The sequence below is a fragment of the Crotalus tigris genome, unplaced genomic scaffold (genome assembly GCF_016545835.1).
Source record: "Crotalus tigris isolate CLP2741 ecotype Arizona unplaced genomic scaffold, ASM1654583v1 scf7180000018301.7375997, whole genome shotgun sequence".
Classification (NCBI taxonomy): domain Eukaryota; kingdom Metazoa; phylum Chordata; class Lepidosauria; order Squamata; family Viperidae; genus Crotalus; species Crotalus tigris.
In genome coordinates this window covers 4428968-4453268 of record NW_024096931.1, presented here as the reverse complement: position 1 = coordinate 4453268, position 24301 = coordinate 4428968, and the positions used below count along the sequence as shown (strand labels likewise).

Genomic DNA, 24301 nt, shown 5'->3' with positions numbered 1-24301 from the left:
CAATTTTGACCACTACTGTATTTCTTCTTTCCTTTAGACTAGCCGAACCCAAGTCCCACAGCCATTCTTGGTATGTTTTAGTCTCCAGGCCTTGGATCATCTTAGTTGCTCTTCTCCAAACTTTATGCAGTGTAATTTTGTGTGTAAGAAGGTCACAAAAGATGATCACATGATCCTGGGCCACTGCAATCGACATAAATATGAATCAATTGCCAAGCATCTGGACTTTTATCAGATGCAGCAACAACAGTGTTAAGGGGATGCAGCAACAACAGTGTTAAGGGTGGGACAATGATCCTAAGTCACTTTTTTTCAGTGCCATTGTCACTTTGAATGGTTACTAAACAAACTGTTGTAAGTCAACTGCATAAATTTCTCAGCTTACGAACCAGAAAGCGTTATGAAGGTACTAGAGGATGCAACACCTATCCTGAAGCTAGTGCTTGCAAATGAATCTGTTAATAATAATAATGATAATAATAGTTGATTGCAATCTCAATAAATCCCCTTCTCTTTCCATCGGTTGAAAATACACTTTCAAGTCCCTCTTCTAGGTTGAGGGGGATTTTTCCGTAGAACAAATTAGCAAGTCAAGCAAACATAGTTTTCAACATTGAGAACACAGCTCTCCCTTATCCCTTTAAGAAGTGAAATTCCGGAGCCCGTGTCTTGTTTCTGTTTGATTAAAAGGGAATATAGTAGTAGCCAATTAAAGTAAGCTTTGGCCAATTTTCATTAAACCAAGCTGATTCTTTATATATTCCAATGATTAATTCTAAGCCCTGGAGGATGAAGAACCCAGTTAAAGGAGAGGAGGCTGGAGCAACAGGATTTTCAATGTCTATAATAAATGGAAAGGATACCCTCTATGTTGTGCAGTGCCAATTGGCATAATTGGCCACTTTTTCAATGGGAACAGGATGCCAGCTTGTAATAAAGTTAATGCTTTGTTTGCAGGCTTTTTTTGTTGTTGTTGTTTATTTTTAAATTGCTAAGGGAACTTCTTTCAAAGAAAAAAATATATATAAAAAAAGAATAGCTAGCAGGAATGGCTTAACCCACATAATTGCTAAAGAACAAGATCGCTTCCCCTCAAGCCTGTTCCTTTTTGTTTGGCTGATGACCTCCATCACAATGAGCTTTTTTTCCAAATTAAATCATTCCAAGGACACCAAAAAAGAATGCAAAACAATGGCTTTCTCTTATTACAGAGGAAATAAGGAAAGGAATTGAAGGCCTGGAGGATGCTAGGCTGCATTAACAGAGGGATAGAATCAAGATCACATGAAGGGTTAATACCACTCTACAATGCCTTGGTAAGGCCACACTTGGAATACTGCATCCAATTTTGGTCACCACAATGTAAAAAAGATGCTGAGACTCTAGAAAGAGTACAGAGAAGAGCAACAAAGATGACTAGGGGGCTGGAGGCTAAAACATATAAGGAAAGGCTGCTGGAATTGGGTATGTCTAGTTTAATGAAGAGAAGACGAGGGGGGACACGATAGCAGTGTTCCAATATCTCAAGGGCTGCCCCAAAGAAGAGGGAGTCAATTTTGTAGATGGCACCAAGTTTGACTCCAGGATTACTCAAGGGAGCCATATTGAATAAGCTTTAGCAAGGTCTAGGATGGAGGCTAGAGAGGTCCAGTAAAAACTCATCTGGACAGTCCTGGAGCAGATGTCTTCTCAGACTTCTGGGTTCAATAGATTTTCTTTTTGGTACCCCATCAGAATAATAATCTTTTTTTTTCTTATGATCTTTGACCAGCCTTTACAGTAAAATAGTATATTAAAAAAAAGAAAATGTTTAATACAATTGGTTATTGGGAAAGGGAAAAATACGACAATAAAACTATATATGTATAATTAAAATTCTGTGCAGTTGCATAACTTGATGAAGATACTGTGACTGTGGGGTTAGCATCCCTTAAAAAAAATAATAAATGTAAAATTTATCTGTGTGGGTCTTGTATTTGGAAATGGTTGGGGTGATCAGAGCATATCTTGGGCATCATAGAAAGGGCATGAATGAGAGTTCCTTCCTCCCTTGGATCTGTAAAGTAATAATAATGACAATTACAGCAAAAGATAGCACAGTTAGTACCAATAGTAATAGGCACCTTGGGTTCAGTCCAAAGGTGCTTTTTTTCACGAGGCAACTGGACTTTTTTGTTTTTCTTGAAGACATTTTGCTTCTCATCCAAGAAGCTTCTTCAGCTCTGACTGGTTGGTGGGGAATGGCAGGATCCATGCAGTCAGAGCTGAAGAAGCTTCTTGGATGAGAAGCAAATGTCTTCGAGAAAAGCAAGGAAGTCCAATTGTCTCGTAAAAAAAAGCACCTTTGGGACAACCATGACCTGGATGACTGAGAATCTCCATAGACACTTGGGTTCAATCCCAAAACAACTGGAGCACCACTTGAACATCATTGGCATTGACAAACTCATCCTTGGTTGTTTGTGAAAGGCAGCTTTACTTGGAACTGCTTACATCCTGTGATGCTAACTTCCACATCCTCAAACAACCACATCTGCCTATCCTTGATTCTTGGGGAGGAATGTAGAAAAAATGCCCAATAGAGTTTAAACATATATATATTCAAGCATTCCTATAACGTGGAAGTTTTAGCAACTCTCTTAGGAGATTTTGAAGATCTTGAAGGAACATTTTAAAAAGTGATCACTGCTGTGATATCCAAAATATATGTACTTATTTATCACATTTCTATATTACCTATCTTCCCTACATGACTCTGGGCTATTTACAATGTTAAATTAATACCAAAATATTGTTGTTGTTAATTGCGAAGTCGTGTCCGACCCATCGCGACCCCATGGACAACGTTCCTCTAGGTCTTCCTGTCCTCTACCATATTCTGGAATCCATTTAAGCTCACGCCTGCTGCTTCAGTGACTCCATCCAGCCATCTCATTCCCTGTCGTCCCCTTCGTCTACTGCCCTCAATCTTTCCCAAAATATTACAATATCAAAATATTACTTCACAAAGTTGAGTTTTTCTCTTATACCTATCTATATAACCATGCAGATCTCTAGACTTTTTTTTTTTTTACAAATTCAGAAAGCAATTACCATGCCCTATCTGAATGAAGAAATCCAGCTTAATTTATTATAATTTATAATTCAGGAGTAAGTATCCTTAAGGTAATCATGTTCTGTAGCACAGTATGATCACAATGCACAAAAAAATTAATTTGGTCATTTATCAAGAGCTCAAGTGACCAAGATTTACAGAGCTGGAAGTGAAATTAAATATTCAGAGACAATTGATTTTAAAGGTATCATCATCTCTTCCTCCCTATTAACAAACAACTCTCTCTTCAAAATAGTATTGTATTTAGAAGAGAATATTATGAACAGCTCCTTAAAACTACTTGCAGGTTCTCAAAGGAAATTTACAATTCTCTCATTTGGGAAAAAGCAATCCCAACCCTAGAAAAAGCCATGTCTGGGTAGCCAAAACTGTAATGAATTAACCCTGGATTTGCATAATACATTGAATCATCAATCAGATGGATTCACATGACACATTAAGACACAAAAATTATCAGGATAGTTAATCAACCACAGTTAATGAAACAGTGTCATGTGGGAAAATTATTTTGCATTTCTTGTATCAGTCCCCATTCATGGTAGGATATAATCTGCCCTTGACATTCCTTTAAAAAAAGACAAAAATTGGTGAAGTTGAGTTGGCAGATTACTGAAGGGTTTGCGAAAGTGTCCTGTCTTTTATTATACCATCATTTTTTCCAACAGTCTGTAATTTCTCTAATTCTCCTCATCCGAGTTCTTAGGATTTGACACACCGATCAGCCAGATGTTCAGACTAGATCTTAAAAACCTCCAGTGATGGAGCTCCCATGACTTTTGAAGGCAAGCCATTCCACTGGTTAATTGTCCTCACTGTTAGGAAGTTTCTCCTTAATTCCAGGTTGCTTCTCTCTTTGGACAGTTTCCAGCTATTGTTTCTTTTCCTGCCCTCCAGGCTTTGGAGAATAATTTGACCCCCTCTTCTTTGTGGCAGCCCCTCAAATATAGAGAAGCCCTATTTATTCAGATTGTTCTTTGATCCTCCTACACTTGTGCCTGATCTATTTAGCACTTTCCATACAGGACAGAGTTGTTCTTGATGAGGTGGAAGATGCCCATGTGGAAGGATGCATATGTTCCTTTCACATAATGCAAGCTGACGTAACTGCACTTCATATTTATTGTCTGAATGTGCACTTCCTTGTTTAATAAACAGTGGCAGGCCTGGGAGAAGATTAATAAATCTTTAGAACACTCCGGCTTTTTGTTCTTTTTTTTGTGCGCAGTCAAAATAGATATTTTGTGAGAGCCACTGAGATGTTATCTGTAAGAAATATGGTGCCAATTCACAGGTGTTCTGCTTCATTTCCCCAAATGGTACAGCCACTACTTTGAACAGTGAAATGCTATCAGGTTGTCTAAAATAATAATGAGCATATGTTGTTGAGTTGCGTTCTGCTTTCCTTTGAAATATGCCAAGGAATGTTCTGCCTTGATTCGGGGACAGCTGTGGTTCTTCAGTCTGTCATACTTCATCTACGCTTCAGCTATTTATGTTTGAACTCCCCCAGAATTGATTTTACCGGATAATAATGGAAGTGTTAAATTTGGGCTATAGATTTGACTTTTGAGTCTGCTTAGGTCGGGCTACGTTGTTCAGGCTTTTAAAGAAACAAGGTAGTCACTAGAGTCATCCAAACGAGCCTTCTGCCTTACTTTGTTGCATCTGGTCATAGAACATACAACATAGAATCACAGGACTAGAAGAACCTTGGAGGTCTTCTAGTCTAACCTCCTGCTCATGGCAAGGGACCTTATACCATCCCAGACAAATGACTGTCCAATCTTTTCTTGAAATCCTCCAGCGATGGAGCACCCACAACTCCAAGAGGCAAGCTATTCCATTAATTGCTCTCACTGTCATCATCTGGATTTAAGTAGCCCAGATCTGTAGCCCAATTTTACGAGATATTAACCAATGTAGCTTCCACAGACCTCTCCTTTAAGCTGTGAGGGCAAATTCTTCATTTCCATTTTACCTGCTATATGTCATCTGTGGTTAATATCCCCACTGCAGCTACTTAATGGCAGTTGATTTAAGGTAATTTACCCAACATTCAATAAGACTGAATTTTGAATCTCCTAACAGAATGTAGATAGCTTTTTGTTTTGTTTTGTTTTGTTGGGCAGGATTGACCTTCTAAATTAGTGGTTCTCAACGTTTGTGTGACGGCGACCCCCGTCACACAAACGTGTTGCGCATGCACGGCCCCGCCCCCTGAGGGGGAAAAATGGCAGATCGCCTTGTTTGGCGACCCCCGAGAAATGGTCGATCAACCCCAAATGGGGTCGCGACCCATAGGTTGAGAACCGCTGTTCTAAATTGTCTAGAGAAGCATAGTTTCATACTTTTGTTATTATAAACTGCAACGTTCTGATACAGTATGCTTGGTATTTCTTGAGCTTGGTAGAAAATCCTTCACTAGTTTCAAACGTTATTATGATTTGACTTGTTCAGTGTAGTTAATATAATTAACACCTGACATAATCCATGTGGGTTGAATGAGAAGACAGATCCAGGGCATGATGTCAAGTCCCAGTTGATAATATATTGCTTTAAGTGGGACAAAGTGGAATAAAATGAATGTTCTTTTTTTTCCCCAGCATTGGTTTGAAAGCATATAATATAGGTTGAGCATAACCCAACTTTTCATGTAGAAAATGTATGCGGTCAGTACAAATTCAGATTGACTTGATGTCGCACTAGTAGATCAGAATAACAAAAGAACAGAGTTGGAAGGTACTTTGGAGGTCTTCTAGTCCAATCCTCTGCTCAAACAGGAGACCTTTTGCCATTCCAGACAAATGACTGTCCAGTCCCTTCTTAAAAATCTCCATTGATGGAACACCCACTTTTGAACGCAAGCCATTCCACTGGTTGATTGTCCTCACTGTTAGGAACTTTCTCCTTAATTCCAGGTTGCTTTTCTCTTTAATCATCTTCCATATGTTACTTCTTGTCTTGCCCTCAGGGGCTTTGGATAGAATAACAGAACAACATGGTTGGAAGGGAGCATGTTGGTCTTATAGTCCAATCTCTTGCTCAAGCAGGAGATTCTGTACCATTCTAGACAAATGGATGTCTAGTCTCTTCTTAAAAATTTCCAGTGATGGAGCTCCCACGACTTCTGAAGACACGCTGTTCCATTAATTGATTGTTCTCACTGTCAGGAAATTTCTCCTTAATTCCAGGTTGCTTCTCTCCTTGATGAGTTTCCTTCTGTTGCTTCTTGTCTTGCCTTCTGGTGCTTTGGAGCAGTGGTTCTCAACGTTTGTGTGACGGCGACCCCCGCCACACAAACGTCCTGCGCATGTGCGGTGCGGCGCGCATGTGCGGCACCCCCATGCATGGCACGCATGTGCGGTGCCCCCCACGTGCGGCGTGCATATGCGCCCCGTGCATGGCGCATGCGCGGTGCACGCATGCGTGGCGGTGCCCCCATGTGTGGTGCGCGTGTGTGGTGTCGCCCCATGTGCAGCGCACATGCGCGGAGCCGCCCCCTGAGGGGAGAAAATGGCGGATTGCCTTCTTTGGCGACCCCCGGAAAATGGTCGATCGACCCCAAATGGGGTCGCGACCCATAGGTTGAGAACCACTGCTTTGGAGAATAGGTTGACTCCCTCTTTTTTGTGGCAGCCCCTCAAATAGTGGAACACAGCTATCATGTCTCCCCTGGTCCTTCTTTTCACTAGATTAACCTACCCAATTCCTGACCCCTTCTTCTCTGTGACAAGAAAAGGGGTTGACTCTCTCCTTTCTTTGAGAGTCCCTCAAGTACTGGAAGACTGCTATCATATCCTCAATCCATATCTTTGCTAGATTAGGCATTTTATTCATAGTTATTTATTTATATTTCATGTTTCTAAACTATCCATCTCCCTCAAGGGAGCTTCCTAATTCCCTCAATAATTCATTGTGTTGTTGTTTTTTCTTTAAAAGAAGTTGGATTTATCTGAGTTTAGGCCCTTTAATTCCTCTTCTGTTTTCTTACTCTCCACAATTGGATGCAGTCAGATCTTCACAGAACTTCACAGCAGTTCCCAAATTTTTCAAGGTCACAGAAAGAAACCAACCATCTCTTCATAATGATCTGTAAAAAAAAAGGGAATCTATAATTATATGAATATGAATGTTAGTAGAATTCTGACATTGACTCTTTGCTCAAGGGGAGAGGTTGGGACAAGGAAAATGCAAAATACAGCCTGCTCGCGACACACATTTTGATCCCTTTTCTGGAACTCCTAAAAAAAACCTCCCCTAAGTTTCTTTGCCTACATGTAATGTGAGGAAAACATGTGATTACTCTTACTGGGAGTAGGATGATCTTATTTTATTTTATTTTATTTTATTATTTTATTTTATTATTTTATTTTATTTTATTATTTTATTTTATTATTATTTTATTTTATTTTATTTTTGTTTCCAGTCGACCCATCTTTCTCAAGGAATTGCATTTCCTAGTTAATCCTTTTCCAGCACAAACATTTATCTGATAGCAGTACTATTTAGCACATTGCAAAAATGTTAAAAAGCGTGCCACGATTACATTTTCAATGAACAAATATGAAACTATTTACTTATTTACACATTCAAAGGTAAACTATTTATATAGTCAACACACAATGGAGTTGCCTACAAAAAGTCTCTGGGGTTTTCCTGATATGTGCTCAGAGGGCATTGCTCCACAATATATCACACTGTCTACTTAGGACAGGGGTGTCAAACTCAATTTCATTGAGGGCCGCATCAGCATTGCGGTTGCCCTTGGGGGGCCGGGTGGGTGTGGCCAGGGTGGGTACGGCCTACTGGGTGGGCATGGCCAGCTCTACATCGTTTGTGTCAAGGGTGCCTGTGGGAGCCCGGGCAGGAGTGGGATAGATCTGAGGGTCTCTGGCAGAAGGAGGTGGGCCCGGGGCAAGCACCAAGGCATGGTCCATTTCTTCATTCCTCACAAAGGGTGACACCTCCCCAGCATTCACCCAGGGGGCCGGGGCTGATGCAGCAGGGGCTGGTTCCTCGCTGTTTCTAGACAGCCTTGTGGAGCTAAGACTGAATGCATTTCAACATAGAGGGCCACCACAAAATTGTACCTTGGCTCCCAGCTGGCCTGGGCCAGGGCCAAGGCAGCAGGGGCTGTTCCCTCACTGTTTCCAGGATGGCTTTGCAGGCCACATGAAACCACTTTGTGGGCTGCATCCGGCCCCCGGGCCTTGTGTTTGACATGTCTGACTTAGGAGCATTTCACCTACAGTCCAAAGAGAAAAGCTTCCCGCATTTATGGAGGGGACTAGCACATCTGCCATGTTGAGTCCTAATCCTATTAAGGATTGATCAGGTCTTATAAGTTGATTGAATCCTTTTGGTTCAGCTATTAAGCAGGAATTCTATGCTACTTTGGAGCCTTTTTGATTGTTTTACCATTATTATTATGGTTCATCACACAATCAACCAGATGTTTCAACTGGATTTGGCATTTTTATTCATCTATCAAGGTCCCCCCCCCAGATTAGGTCACATGTAAGCTTTGTACACCCAGCTGCAATTTTATCTCAGAGAAAGTTTGGTCTCCAGCTCTCTGAGTTATCAATTATGGCCAAACATTCTAGCCTAGCATATCAAAATAAGACCTTTTCAATCCTTCCCTAAACTGCTCTTAAGTGTACCCTACTCCCAATAGTAAGAAAGGAAGATAGAGTCTGTGTTGCTCCATTTTACATCCTTGTACTCAGCAGTAAAAACACACACAAAAAAAGAGATTAGAACGAGAAAGGGTTTTTTTTAGCTATTTTATTTCTAGAGAAAAATGGATAACAGTGAAATATAAATGTCCATAAATTACTAGAGGTTACTCCTCTGTAGATGCATTATTTAATCAAAAGCCTCACTGGCTGTAAAATCTGAATGTGTCACATTTAAAATTTGTGTAATTTACACCTGATGTGGCATTTATAATATAACGGCATGGCAAAGCTATTATGAACCATCTCCTGATTTCACTGATTCTTATTAAAAGATTTTAATTAGCATGTGCACCCATTCATTAATATTAGATACTGCTAATGGATGACTCTAAATTTATTGCGACCACTTTTTTTAAAGATACACATATTTTTACTGTGTGTAAAGTGGAACAGAATTAATATCAACCTGTCTTGCTGTGCCATTTTTCTGCCCTTCATAATTTGATTGGTGGAACCAATAGCTTTTCCTGTGGCATTGCAGTGTTACTTCTGAGATTAAAGCAAAAGAGGAAAGAAATACCTGTAGAATTGTCTGTAGAGTATTAAAAGGAGGTGGATAATGGCTGAGCACTTTGTGACCAATATGGTGGTGCTCCTCCAAGAGTTTATGGGGTTAGGTTCAGGAAAGAAAAGAATGGGAATCCAGCTGAAATCCTGATCTAAGGGATTAAGCAACAGAATTTTGAAGTATTTATCAGTATAAGTGCAGTACTGCACTATTTGGAGTACTAAATTTGGAGATTGCTTACTTACTTGCTTGCTTACTTACTTACTTACATACATATAAAATTTATGGAGTGGCATGGTGGCCTAATGGTGGGCTGCCTGAGCGATCTGCGGCAGGCCCTGGAGGCAGTGAGTGGTCCTGTGGGCAAGTGGGGTGGGAGCAGAGTGGGGGCAGGGCCAGTTTTTGGGCACTTGGTCTCACTGTTCTAGTTAAAAGGGAAGGAAATCTGTTGCACCAGCAGAATTCGTTCTTTCCAACATCCAAACCAGCCATCCCGATTTCTTGTGAATTAACTTTACATTCAACATTTTGTCATGTGCGTTAGGTGTTATAGTGCATGAAATGAATACAGAGTCACATATCAGTTGCTGCCATTCCGACCCCGGTAAGCAACCGTGCCTCTAGCTACCTCCTTTTTTCCCCCTTTTTCCCTTTCCTATAAAATAGTTGCTCTGGAATAGTTCTTGCACAACCAACCACATTACAAGTCATCAGAGAGCAGCAAAATTTATGAACTGCTTTTGCCATCAGTGGAACAAAGGCACGGAGGGAGGGAGGGGTTTTCCGATTTTAGAAAGCACAGGGCAGCCTCTGCTCCAACACAAACAAATAAGTAAAGTAATTAGGTGAGGCAACACCCGTAATAGGCTCTTGAACATGTTTATTGAGAAGGTAAGCTCCATTAAGTGCATAGGAGCCGAATCCCATGCAAGAATATATAGATTTCCACCCCCCCCCCTTTAAAGATACACTATCCTGACATTTCAAGAACTCATTAAAGTTTGCGGTATTATTAAAAAAAAAAGTCATTTTTATTTTTTAAAAAAAGTGTGGGTGGGTGGGGAAATAGATAATAAAAGATTTGCCTCAATCCTATTTTCCACTCCAGCTATCACGGCAGGTAATCACGTCACTTCAACTAAAAGGCTCCTGAAGTTGCATGGCAGCAAAACGAAAACATACAATACAACATAGCGTTGTATCGCTATTCTCGTCATAGAAATATGTGGGTCTTTTTTCTTAGTGTTATTTCATTTTGTATTCTTATTTATTTATTTATTTGTCATAGCATGGACGAGAAGTCGAAAAGTCAAAAGAGTGGAGTGGTCCACAGCAGCACACGGGGGTTAGAAATTTAAAGGCTTTATTTTTACTTCCTTTTTTTTTTCTTGTGCATCATGCAAAAAAAGAGTGGATTTCTAGATTTTTAGTAGATTTGTTTTTGTGGCATTCTCTTACAGTGATGGGAAACTGCTTTACATCAGGGTCTCCAATCTTGGCAATTTTAAGACTTGTAGACTTCAACTTCCAGAACTCCTCGGCCAGCTTTATTGGCTGGGGAATTCTGGGAGCTGAAGTCCACAAGTCTTATAGTTGTCAAGTTTGGAGAGCCTTGCTTTAAATTAAAGCAAGCTCCTTCTACTATTGAGACACGTTGAAAGTAGCCTTCAAGGATTTCAAGCTGGAATTTTTCCCCCAAAAACCCTATTGGGTGATTCTTCCCCTAGGATGTTGCATCAAGCTAGGATATTTCACCAACTCAGGTGTACTTATTTGGTGAATTTATTCTTTCCGTATGCAATACTCGCATCAATAAAGAATAGAAATAATAAGGCATTAAAAATAGAACAGATTGGAATAAACAGCAGGGTGACTAAAATTACATCAATCGGCAACTAAAACTAAAGAGAAGATGTGAGTTTCTGCCATATCCCCAGAGTCAGGACAAACATGCTGCTTGGGGGCATAACCTACAATGATGTTCCTGCATAGAACATAGAATAATACCTTGGAGGTCTTCTAGTTCAACCCACTGCTCAAGCAGGAGACCCGATACCATTTCAGATAAATGGTTGTCCAGTCTCTTTCTGAAAGCCTACAGTGGTGGTGCTCTCACAATTTCTGGAGGCAAGCTGTTCCACTGATTAATTATTCTCACTGTCTTGAAGTTTCTCCTTAATTCCAGGTTGCTTCTCTCTTTGGTTTGTTTCTATCCATTGTACTCCACTGCAATGGGGGAATCTTTAAAAGGCTCTTTTACTGATCTAACAAACTAGGTAGGCTCCCAGGAGGAGATGTGGTCCTACAGACATCAGGATCCAAGCTATTTTTTTTTAAATTTAAAGATTAACCTTTAACCTTTAGGGATCAACAGGCAGTTAGAAACCAGTTCTGATTATTCAGTGCAGGCAACATATTTCTGGTGGAATCTGGTGCTAAGTTGTCGGGAGGAGAAGGCTGGAGGTAGGTCCTCCCTAAATTTTGCAGTATTTTTCCAGTAGTTATGCACTGTGTGCTTTACTCTGGCAAGATTCCTGTTTATAGGGAAGTAACAATAAACATACCACTCTGATCATTTCTCATTCCTTGCTGCTAACATATACAGTGGGTACCTTGGTACTCATCATTAATTGGTTCCAGGAGGTATAATGAGTACCAAAAATGATGAATACCAAACATTTTTTCCCCATAAGGAATAATATAATGAGTCACAAGGCAGCCAACACCAACAAATTCTAGCTTGTGTGTTGAATACCAAACAAATGATGAATAGTGGGATAAAATTTTCAACTCAAGGTGTACTGAGTTTCAAAGCAGTTAAGTACCAAGGCACCACAGTATGAGTTTCAATGTTCTATGTTCTAGATTGGCATGTAATTTTTTCAAGGGACTTCCTAATTTGAAAGAACGAAACCTGTATTTTGAGAGGCTATTTTTAAGGAAGAGAATTTCAGTGTTTGTGCTCGGATGCAATAATTTATGCTACTTAAAGGTGAAGTGAGAAAGGATGGGTGGATAGAAGAATATAAGACATACAGAGAATTATCAATCCAGGAAATGGACAGATAAATCTGATCTTTCTCTTTTTTTTGCATGTTCCAATTATACTTTTTGTGTCAGTTTTTTTTCTAAGAAATGTCCCCAAATTCCAATTATTTAAACAGTTTTTACACAACATTCACATGCGTCATCTCTTGTGTTCATTAAGAAAATCTCCATTTTGCATATACTAAACTTCCCATTCTTAAATTCATTTATTGATTGAAACTGCTTCGCGCACAGTATCTAAAAATGCTCTGCAACCAGGTTAAAAGGCAACAGCCTTAAAATACTTAATGTAATATTTGTACATTAAAAATGAATGGGGGAAAAACACAACCCAAATAAACATATTATTTTTATGTTGTTTCCCCCTCCCATTTATTTTTAATGTATGCATTCTTTCTCATTCATTTTTAATGTACTGTTCACATAGGAAAAGACTAGATTAAAAAAAAAAGATGGGCTTCCAATAGACCCCTGAATTGGTTGTCACCCTTCTGGAAACATTTATATTTATCCTCATTATTTAAAAAAAGCAAACAAACTAAGAGTATGTCAAGAGATAATTCCAACCCAGTGCAAAGAAGCAGAGAATAAGACAAAGTAATCACAGACTTTATGTTCCTAGGCTATTGGGATGTTGACTGTGGCCATCTGCTCCTTGAGAGAAAGACTATGAGAGGTCTAGACAAAATATTTAAGTGCAGAGAGCAAAGATGTGTGTTCTCACAGCCTTGGTGTTCCCAGATGTAACGTAGGGCTATGAAAACTGAACCATCAGAAAGATTGAACAAAAACAATCTGAAGCCGTTCGGTTGTGGTGTTGGAGAAAATTATTTGAGGCAACAAGATCAAATAATAGAATCCTACTTTAAAATAAAACCAGACATTCTGGAAGTGCTAATAATGAAACATAGAAAAATAAGCAGTTGAAAGGAGGTCTTCTAATCCAACCTCCTGCTCAAGCAGGAGATCATATACATTCTGTCCAGTATCTTCTTAAAAACCTTCAACTATGGAGTGCCCATAACCTCTAGATGCAGGCTGTTCCACTGATTGCTATATAAGACAGAAATTTATCCTTATTTCTAAGTTGGATCTCTCTTTAATTATCTTCCACCCATTACTTCTTGTCCTGCCCTCTGGTGCTTTGAGGTCAACCTCTCTTCCCTGTGAGAACCCCTCAAAAAAGAAAAGAAAAGAAAAAAAGAATCATAGCGCTAGAAGGGACCTTGGAAGTCTTCTTGTCCAGAGGTCCCCAACCTTTGCAACTTTAAGACTTGTGGACTTCAACTCCCAGAATTCCTCAGCCAGCTTTAGTTCAAACAGAAAGAAGTTCAGATTTGATAGATGAGTTCTCTCTGATATGGCAAAAGAAAAGACTCAGGGAACTGTAATAAATAGACTCACCTGATGCAAGAAATAGTTTGTTTAGTTATTAATTTATTTAAAACACATGCATACACACAACATATTTAGTTCACCCATATTATAACCAACTGTGGACAACTCCCAATTGCCACTTGCTTTATTTCTCTTTCTCTGGTGATTTATTTAGAACATAGACATCAGAGTTGGAAGGGACCTTGGCGTCCAGCCCCCTGCTTGAGCAAGAGACCCTATACCATTTCAGACAAATGGTTGTCCAGTGTCTTCTTAAAAACATCCAGTGATGGAACACCCCCAACTTCTGGAGGCAGGTTGTTCCACTGATTGCTATATAAGACAGAAATTTATCCTTATTTCTAAGTTGGATCTCTCTTTAATTATCTTCCACCCATTACTTCTTGTCCTGCCCTCTGGTGCTTTGAGGTCAACCTCTCTTCCCTGTGAGAACCCCTCAAATACTGGAAGACTGCTAATATATCACCCTCATTCCATCTCTTTGTTACATTAGATATTTCATTTATAGTTATTTATTTATATCTCATGGTTGCATCTCATCCCTTTGTTGTTGTTAGTTGCGAACTCATGTCCAACCCAACTCAACCCCAAGGACAATGTTCCTCCAGGCCTTCCTGTCCTCTACCATTTTCTGGAGTCCATTTAAGCTCACGACTACTGCTTCAGGGACTCCATCCAGCCACCTCATTCTCTGTCGTCCCCTTCTATTGCCCTCCATCTTTCCCAGCATTAAGCCCTTCTCCAGTGAATCCTTCCTTCTCATTAGGTGGCCAAAGTACTTGAGTTTCCACTTCAGGATCTGGCCTTCTAAAGAGCAGTCGGGGTTGATCTCCTCCAGGACTGACCAGTTTGATCGCCTTGCAGTCCAGGGGACTCGCAGGAGTCTTCTCCAGTGCCATAGTTCAAAGGCCTCAATTCTTTGGCGCTCAGCTTTTCTTATGGTCCAACTTTCATAGCCATACATTGCAACTGGGAAAACCATGGCCTCATCCCTAGTCCTTTTTTCTTAGACTTGGCATGCCTAGCTCCCTCAACCATTCATTGTATAGTTTAAATCACTGATTTAAATATGCTTCAACCCATAATTCAAGGCAAATCACAGAAGATTTGGAAAGAAACAAACATAATTAAAGAAGAACCAAAATGAAGACAAAACAGCTTTTAACAGAAGCATGAGCTTCCATAAACTCCAAAAACAGTTACTGTCAGGCAATCTGGCAAAATTATGTCCATGGAAGAACCAGAAGTAACTGCAAAACAATTAATTACATTTTAATAGTGTATTGCTACTAAAGGCCTATGGCTTTCCTCTTGGTTTTTCAACTCAATAGCTAATTTGTGAGGTAGTATTTTATGAGAGTAGGAGCCAGCCTCAAAACCACTAACCAATGTGGACTAGAAGGAGGCTAAAATACACAAAGAACAGTTACAGGAATTGGGTATGTCTGGTCCAGGGATAGGCAACCTCGGCTCTTTTATGACTCATGGACTTCAACTCCCCAAATTCCTGAGTCAGCTATGCTGAGGGGAAAGGGAGAGGTTTCCAAACTGAGCCATGGTGGCTCAGGAATTCTGGGAGTTGAAGTCTATGAGTCATAAAACAGCCGAGGTTGCCTACCCCTGGTCTAGTCTAATGAAAAGAAGGACTAGGGGAGACGCGATAGCGGTCTTCCAATATTTGAGGGGCTGCCACAAAGAAGAGGGGGTCAACATCCAAAGCACTAGAAGGCAAGAGAAGAAACAATGGATGTAAACTAACCAAGGAGAAAAGTAATTTAGAACAAAGGAAAATTTTCTTTATGGGGAGAACAATCAACCAATGGAACAGCTTGCCTCCAGAAGTTGTGGGTGCTCTATCACTGAAGGCTTTTAAGAAGAGACTGGACAGCCATTTGTCTAAAATGGTGTAAGATCTCCTGCTCGAACAAGGGGTTGGACTAGAAGACCTCAAAGATCCCTTCCAATTCTATTGTTCTATGCTCTAGAATATAGAGTTCCCTATTTCTACTTGAACAGACTAAACACTACACCACATTGTCTCTATCTACTGCATAGGCCAGAGGAACTAGGTAAGAATCGTCAACAATAACTGGGAAGTCGGAGAATTAAAATGAAAATGGGGAACACTGCCACCACCTAATTGATTAGGGAAGCCGTCTGTCATGTTTCATGAGTGCATCTTTTAAAAGTAACAATTAATAACAGCAACACATACTGCTAAGGCTCATTGGTTGGGGAATGTAGGTATTTCATCATTTTTACCAGTGACTACTTTAGCATGAATGTTTGTGGCAAATGCTTTATTTGTTATCTTAAACTGAATATTAAAAGACACAGCTGGGATCGTGGAAGAAGGAAGCATATATATTTATCTCTTTCACACACACACACACACAAACACACATGAATGCACACAAACACACACACACACACACACACACACACACACACACACACACGGCTCTGCTTGGGAACCAGAAATGCTGCAACTTTACTGATGTGATGGTTTATTAATAAGATTATGTCTTTTTTTCCCTATTACAATGACATACAAAATGAGAGAAAAAAAATACAGCATAACACAAGGAAAGCAAGTTGATTCAATCAACATCTACATTATTTAGAAATTAAGTTTCAAAAAAAAAAATCTTATATAGCAGCTACTATGGATAGTTACCATAGAATCATAGCGCTGGCAAAAATGGAAGAGCAAAGAAATTCCTACAGAGGAAGAGACACTATATAAAATATTATCATGTGCAGAAATGGACAGGCTCAAATGGTATTGAAAGACAAATGTAGATCCGTTTATTTCGAAACCTGGGATAAATTTTATTGCTGGAGCGATTCGAGGAGAACGGTTGGGATTATAGGTGAGCGTTAAGATAGAAATATATGTAATTTTAGAATAAGTATTGTATATAAAATTTAGATGTATATTCAGAGATGAAGAACTGATTGTAAAATGTGGAATAATTTGATAAGAATATATATACTGGAATGTCACGTTATATCCAATGTTTTTTTAATTGTATTATAAATAAAATTTTGTAAAAAAAAAAGAAAAGAAAAAAAGAATCATAGCGCTAGAAGGGACCTTGGAAGTCTTCTAGTCCAGAGGTCTCCAACCTTTGCAACTTTAAGACTTGTGGACTTCAACTCCCAGAATTCCTCAGCCAGCTTTAGTTCAAACAGAAAGAAGTTCAGATTTGATAGATGAGTTCTCTCTGATATGGCAAAAGAAAAGACTCAGGGAACTGTAGTAAATAGACTCACCTGATGCAAGAAATAGTTTGTTTAGTTATTAATTTATTTAAAACACATGCATACACACAACATATTTAGTTCACCCATATTATAACCAACTGTGGACAGCTCCCAATTGCCACTTGCTTTATTTCTCTTTCTCTGGTGATTTATTTAGAACATAGACATCAGAGTTGGAAGGGACCTTGGCGTCCAGCCCCCTGCTTGAGCAAGAGACCCTATACCATTTCAGACAAATGGTTGTCCAGTGTCTTCTTAAAAACATCCAGTGATGGAACATCCCCAACTTCTGGAGGCAGGTTGTTCCACTGATTAATTGTCCTCACTGTCAGGAAATTTCTCCTTAGTTTTAGGTTGCTTCTCTTCTTGATGAGATTCCCTCTGTTGCTTCTTGTCCTGCCTTCAGGCACTTTGAAAAATAGCTTGACTCCCTCTTCTTTGGGGCAGCCCCTGAGATATTGGTATACTGCTATCGTGTCACCCTTAGTTGTTTATATACATTTAATTATATTCTTCTTCTTCTTGTGCCATATCCATTATTGGACGTTGGCAATCCTGTTGGCGATCCTGTTTTTATCAGCAGCCGCACAAAAAAGTGCTGCTGAGTTTTCTCCAAACCAGTCCCTTAGATTTTGAAGCCACGATGTTCTTCTTCTGCCTGGACCTCTTTTGCCTTCAATCTTTCCCTGGAGGATTAAATGGAGTATGCTGTATTTTTCTGGGTGTCGCATCACGTGTCTGAAATATTCTAATTTTCATTTTTTTCATTGTTTTGATGATTTCCCTTGGATTTCCCAGGCGGCTTATCATCTCCTCATTTCTGATCTTGTCATCCCAGCTTATACGTAACAGCCTGTAAATCCACATTTCAAATGCTTCTAGTCAATGTCAGAGACCAACTCTCTACTCCATCTTAAGAAATCTAATTTTTAAAACCAGACCTGAAATAAGTGAACAGCCAGCCTATAAATAGAGGTTTAGAAAAATATATATATAGCTCACACAAAGAAGACTGAAATACACAGATTCATTGAACCCATTACTTGCTTTGTCTACTAACCCTTCCTGCCTTTTAAGTAAGAAGTGAGTAGCATGTTCTTTAATTCAGAAACCAATGCTCCAGAAGCAATGCATTGAATCTCTTGTGAATGCTGAATAGCTTTTAATGTTTTTGCATAAAAAGATAATGGGCTTTGCTAAATGAGGGCTGCAGCTACCTACAAATAGAGACATAAATCAATCAAGCTATTTCGGTAATAAGCAGGCATTATGAAGATGGACATCTTGACATTTGAGCAGGATGTATCAAAGTTGATTTATGTTTCCATTCATTTTTATAGTACCTGAGGTTGCATCACTATCTTTATGCCATTATATTATGCATTTCTAGATCAATAAAAAAAATAATAACCTATAGCTTATAAAAGGAAACAAAAAAAAGCTGCATTATGCACATATTTAGAGTGGGATGAATTATTTGATTGAAAGCATGTCCAGTGATTATGTTGGGCCTGGAATTTGGAGATGCCTTGCTTTGGAGGAATTTGATGATTAAACAATAGTTCCAAAAAGATTCCTTTGAATTCCTCACCAGTCTTGAACTGTTGTGTCAATTTTATTGATTGACTACATTTGGGATACTTTGAGATTTTTTTTAAAGTTTCTTTTACAAAGTTCTTGTACAAAGCCCATTATAAAATATTTAGTTTCTTAATATGTACCTTTCCAAGGTATCTATGACCCCCCCCCAAATCAGCATGAATAAAGTAAGTTCGTTGCCTTGGCAACTGTCATCTCAGGTCATTAACATTTTGCAGTTAGACTTCAGCTATTTGCTTAACATGGGGCTGCTTTTGATGACTACTCAAAAAAGGCAAAATGTAATGGAGTTCACAGTCTGAATGACCATCGCAAGGATATATTAGTAAGCCTATGCTACCTTAAACCCCATCTATACCAATATCTATGTTTATATCCAATTGTTACACAGTCCTTGCTTCCTTGTTGCTTGGGTGTACACCAAAGTCTTCAGTCTCCATTTAGACCCCTTCAAATTGGCTTCTGTTGCTGTCAGCTGTTGTGTTGGCATGGCAAGTTCTCAGTCTGTGCCATGAGAAAAGGTGAGAAAAGGAAGGTTTTTTTTAATCAGCAGCTAGCTGGCAGACTGCAGCTTCTCAGCTGGAATGGTGCAGCTGATGGACTCAGCTTCTCATTCTATCTTGCCTAGTTTAGAACCTAGAATAAAAGAATTGGAAGGGACCTTGGAGGTCTTCTAGTCCAACCCCCTGCTCAAGCAGGAGACCTATAATATTCCAAACAAATGGCTGTCCAGTCTCTTCTTGAAAACCTCCAGTGTTGGAGCATTCACAACTTCTGAAGGAAAGCTGTTCCACTGGTTAATTGTTCACTACTGTCAGGAAATTTCTCCTTACTTTAGGGGGGAATCTCTCTTTAACAAGCTTCCACCCAGTTCTTCTTGTCCTGCTCTCAGGTGCTTTGGAGAATAGGTTGACCCCCTCTTCTCTGTCACAGCCACTCAAGTGCCGGAGGATGCTGTCACATCACCCCTTGTCCTTTGATGAAGTCCAAGGCTGCTCCTCCTTTACCATCAGTTGTCTGTTGAGCTGATGACTGCTCCATTCCCTTGACTGCAAAGTCTTCCTCTCCCAGAGAACGCAAAAAAGACCCATTACTCTACAATATCTTCATCAATGACTTAGATGACGGAATAGGAGGGGGACTCATCAAATTTTCAGATTACACTAAGCTGGCAGGTATAGCCAACAGCCCAGAAGAAAGGATCCAAAAAGATTTTGACAGACTTGAACAATGGGCCCTATTCAACAACACAAAATTGAATGAGGAGAAAAGCAAGGTTTTACACCAGTCCTTTAATCATCTTTGTTGCTCTTCTCTGCACTTTTTCTAAAGTCTCAACATCTTTTTTTAACATCTGGGGACCAAAATTGCTTTCAGTATTCTAGGTGTGGTCTTATTAAGGCTTTATAGAGGGGTATTGATACCTCACGTGATCTTGATTATGTGTTAATGCAACTTAGGAAGGTAACACTGCTCTGTGACATCATGTTAGCCACATGACCACAAAAAGGTCTTCAGACAGCATTGGCTCAATGGCCTTCAAATGGAGATCAGCACCTATAGTCGACAGTGATTATTAGAGTAAATTTCCACAGGGATACCTTTACTTATAATGCCAACCAAATATTGAACGTAGCTTTCTCACAAACACCTATTCTATACAAAAGCCGCCTTTGAGCTTATTGTTAAATTCACTCCAATGACTCAGTTCACACATTGCCCTAAAAAAACCCTGTAAATCCTGCAAATTGTGCATGCTGGTGTTCACACAATAGACTAGTAAGAAGGAAAAGAAAAGATTTTGTGGGAGGAGAGAATACAGTCATCCATACATATTTAAACCCTGGACCATAAGCTCAACGTTCAAACATTTGCTGATTTTAGAAAATGAACAGGAAAACATTTGTGATTTATTACTTACTTAGGGAAATGCTTCTATCTATTTTTTTTTTTAAATAAATTTTTGGAACCTTCCATCGTTCTCGTAGAGTCAAAGCACATGCGCGGTTTTCGCCAGCAGCATTTTATGGGTTCATATAAGAGCCTCAACCCTTTCTATTTCTCCCCAATTGTTTTCTATGCATGCATGTATGTATTTGGTGGAAGTTAACTTAACAGGAGGAAGGGAGGAGCTAGCAAAGTAGCTAGCTAGCATTTTTTCCAGTAAGCTGGGCATTCTTTGCTGAGTTTTGCACTCTTACAGACATTAGCAGGCTGGTCAATGCTTTGCTTTATGAGGCAATTATTTCAGCACACTCTATTCAAAATACACATTAGAACTTAACCTTCTGAATCCTGAAGTAGCATTTTTATCACCCAACATTAGCAAAAAGCTGGAGTCAGCAGTTCCCCCCCTGCCCCTCCCTTTTTATGAAATGGTATCATTAATAAAACGTTGTGCTGGTAAGACTTCTTATGGTTCTTGGAGATAATTTGTGGCACCCCAGTCTGTGTTGTGATACGATTGTTCTGTTGACTTATTCAAAAGGAGAGAGAAATGCTGAGATTGTTGTTCCCTCCCTCCCTCCCTCTTGGCTTTTTTAAAAAAGGGCCAAGAAACAAAACAAAGAATAAAAAAATGGGATTAAGCAAGGTGGGGATAGGCTAAGCAAAGGAATACGGGGTGTGATTCCACAACTTGGTGCCTGCTGCGCTGCCTAGCCAGGAGAGGAAAGTTAATATGGAATTTCTAATTAGGGTCAGTTGCTAATGAACTCCTTTTTCATGTTAGTTTTATGCCGCTTCAGAAATTTTTTATCATATGCTTAAAAATTTATGGCCAGAAACATTAATGAAAATGAAGCGTGAATTGGAAATTGTGCTATTAGAGAGATGGATGTAGCTCTGCTTCCCTTGATTCTTAAGGAGGGTCCCCTTATGATTGCTTTTTTTTTCCCCTTCCCCATCTTCTCCCACCCCCTCTTATGGAAAAGAGGAAGGGATGATGGAAAAGAAGAGAACAATGGGAGAGGTCTTTTTCCTCCTGATAATGACAAGCATTGTTATAGTGTTGTTGCTGTTGTTTTTTAAAAAAACAACTTGGATGGTTTTGTGCTTTTAAATAAATATTGAAATAAGGATAATGAGAGCATCTGCTCAAATTGGCTAGTGTTAAAGGTGGACATCAGAAGTCGGAGGATCAGAAGACTGAAGATTTGGCTCAGTAGTAGTAACTCCTAGAGGGATCTTGAAGTCCTAGTGAACAATCACTTAAATATGAGCCAGCGGTGTGCTGCAGCTGCCCAAAAAGCCAATGTAATCCTAGGTCAGTGATGGCGAACCTTTTAGAGACTGAGTGCCCAAACTTCAACCCAAAACCCATTTATGTATTGCTGGGTGCCAGGTGGGCATGGCCGCCAGGTGGGTGTGGCCCGCTGGGTGGGCGTGGCTACAGTGGTCATGGCAGATGGGTGGGCATGGCCAGGGTGGGCGTGGTCAGCTCAATGTTGCTCCTGGGGAGGGATGCCTGTGGGGTCCTAGCAGGGTTGGGGGAGATCCAGGGGTCTCTGGCCGGTGGGGCAGTGGGCAGGAGGTTGGTTCTGTGGGGTGAGGTGAGGCAAGGCGGGGGTGCCATGTCACAGGGAAAGGAGAGGCAGGGGCCGGCCCGTACACAGAGGCCAGCAAGTGCATGGGTGCTGGGATGCATCTGGCCACATGGGTGGCTGGTTGAAGAGGATGGTTGCCATCTCTGGGGCATGGCATGTGTGCCCATAGAGAGGGCTCCGAGTGCTGCCTCTGGCACGCGTGCCATAGGTTCGCCACCACTGTCCTAGGTTGCATTAACAGAGGGATAGAATCAAGATCACATGAAGGGTTACTTCTGCTTTATAATGCCTTGATAAGACCACACTTGGAATATTGTAGCCAGTTTCGGTTGTCACTATATAAAAATAATGCTGAGATGCTTGAAAGGGTGCTGAGAAGAGCAACAAAGATGATTAGGGGACTGGAGGCTAAAATATATGAAGAATGGTTGCAAGAATTGGGTATGTTTAGTTTAATGAAAAGAAGGATTAATGAGCTGATAGCAGCATTCCAATATTTGAGGGGCTGCCTCAGGAATGAGGGGTTCAGCCTATTTTCCAAAGCACCAGAAGGCAAGACAATAAGCAATGGATGGAATTTAATCAAGAAGAGAAGCAATCTAGAACTAAGGAGAAAATCCCTAACAGTGAAAACAATAAACCAATGGAACAAATTGCCTTCCAAAGTAGAGACTGGGCAGCCATTTGTCTGAAATGGGATAGGGTCTCCTGCTTGAGCAGGGGGTTGAACTAGATGACCTCCAAGGTCTCTTCCAGCTTTGTTTGTTCTGTTATTCTGATGAAGACAAGTTACAGAGAGTTGCTTCTTTGAGACACAATGGTACTAACTGCTAGTGACAGTCACAGACTGTTTAAATTGAAGTGTTATTGAAGATAGCTTAGAAATCTCTGAGGTGGGTGAAAACTGAGTTTGGAAGGGTTGAAACCAAAAAGATGAGAACCAACAATTCTCAACCAAACAGAACCATTATCTAAACCAGTGGTTCTCAATCTGTGGGTCGGGACCCCATTTGGGGTCGAATGACCATTTCACAGGGGTCGCCAAACAACGCAGTCCGCCATTTTTTCCCCTTTTCCTTAGCTGTGCTACTCCCTTTTATTCAAGACTCTATTCTTGAATAGAGTCTAATTCTATTGGCTTTCAAAAGCCAATAAGAATTGTCCAGGCTGTCTCTGCCCTGCTGAGCCCGCCAAAAGTCCCATTCTGCAAATGGTGCTGCACCAGTTGAGTAGTCCTCGACTTACAACCAGTTGAGTACTCCTCGACTTACGACCAGTTGGGGATCGCGGCATTAAAAAGGTTGAGAACCACTGATCTAAACACAGGACAGCTGCCCATGAGTTACAGCGGGGAAAAAATGGCTGAAGAATTTGTTGACTAAAAAAGATGAGCGGTAAGATTGAAAAATCAGAGGTCACATATAGGTAGTCCTCAACGTATGACCACAATTGAGCCGCAAAATTTATGTTGTTAAGCAAGACGGTGGTTAAGTGACTTTTCCCCATTTCAGAACTTTTCTTGCCACAGTTGTTAAGTGAATCACTGCAGTTGTTAAGTTAGTATCACAGTTATTAGAGGAATCTGGCTTCCCTATTGACTTTGCGTGTCAGAAGGTCACAAAAGGGGATCACATGACACACACCCCCCCAGGATGCTGCAGCCATCATAAATGTGAGCCAGCTGCCAGCATCTGAATTTTGATCACATGACCATGGGGATGCTGCGATGGTCATAAATATGAAAAACGGTCATGTCACTTTTTTCTGTGCTGTTGTAATGATCACTAAATGACTGGCTGTAAGTTGAGGACTACCTGTATACATGTGGAGTTAGACTGCTGTATTGTATGGTAGGCATCTTTGTGAGAATAAGTAAGGAGCCCCAGTGACACAGTGGTGAGAATGCAGCATTGCAGGCTAATTCTGCCAACTGCCAGGAGTTCGATCCTGACTGGCTCAAGGTTGATTCAGCCTTCCATCCTTCCGAGGTTGATAAAATGCGGACCCACAGTATATTGTTGGGGGCAATATACTGATCCTGTAAACTGCTTAGAGAGGACTATGAAGTGGAATATAAATC

General features: G+C 40.2%; 1 protein-coding gene across 10 annotated transcripts in view; it reads left to right on the top strand.

Annotated features, from left to right (window-relative positions):
• The window catches only part of RBFOX1 (RNA binding fox-1 homolog 1), a 1591566-nt gene that overhangs the window by 984402 nt on the left and 582863 nt on the right, over positions 1 to 24301 (top strand). The gene's annotated exons all lie outside the window — the stretch shown is intronic.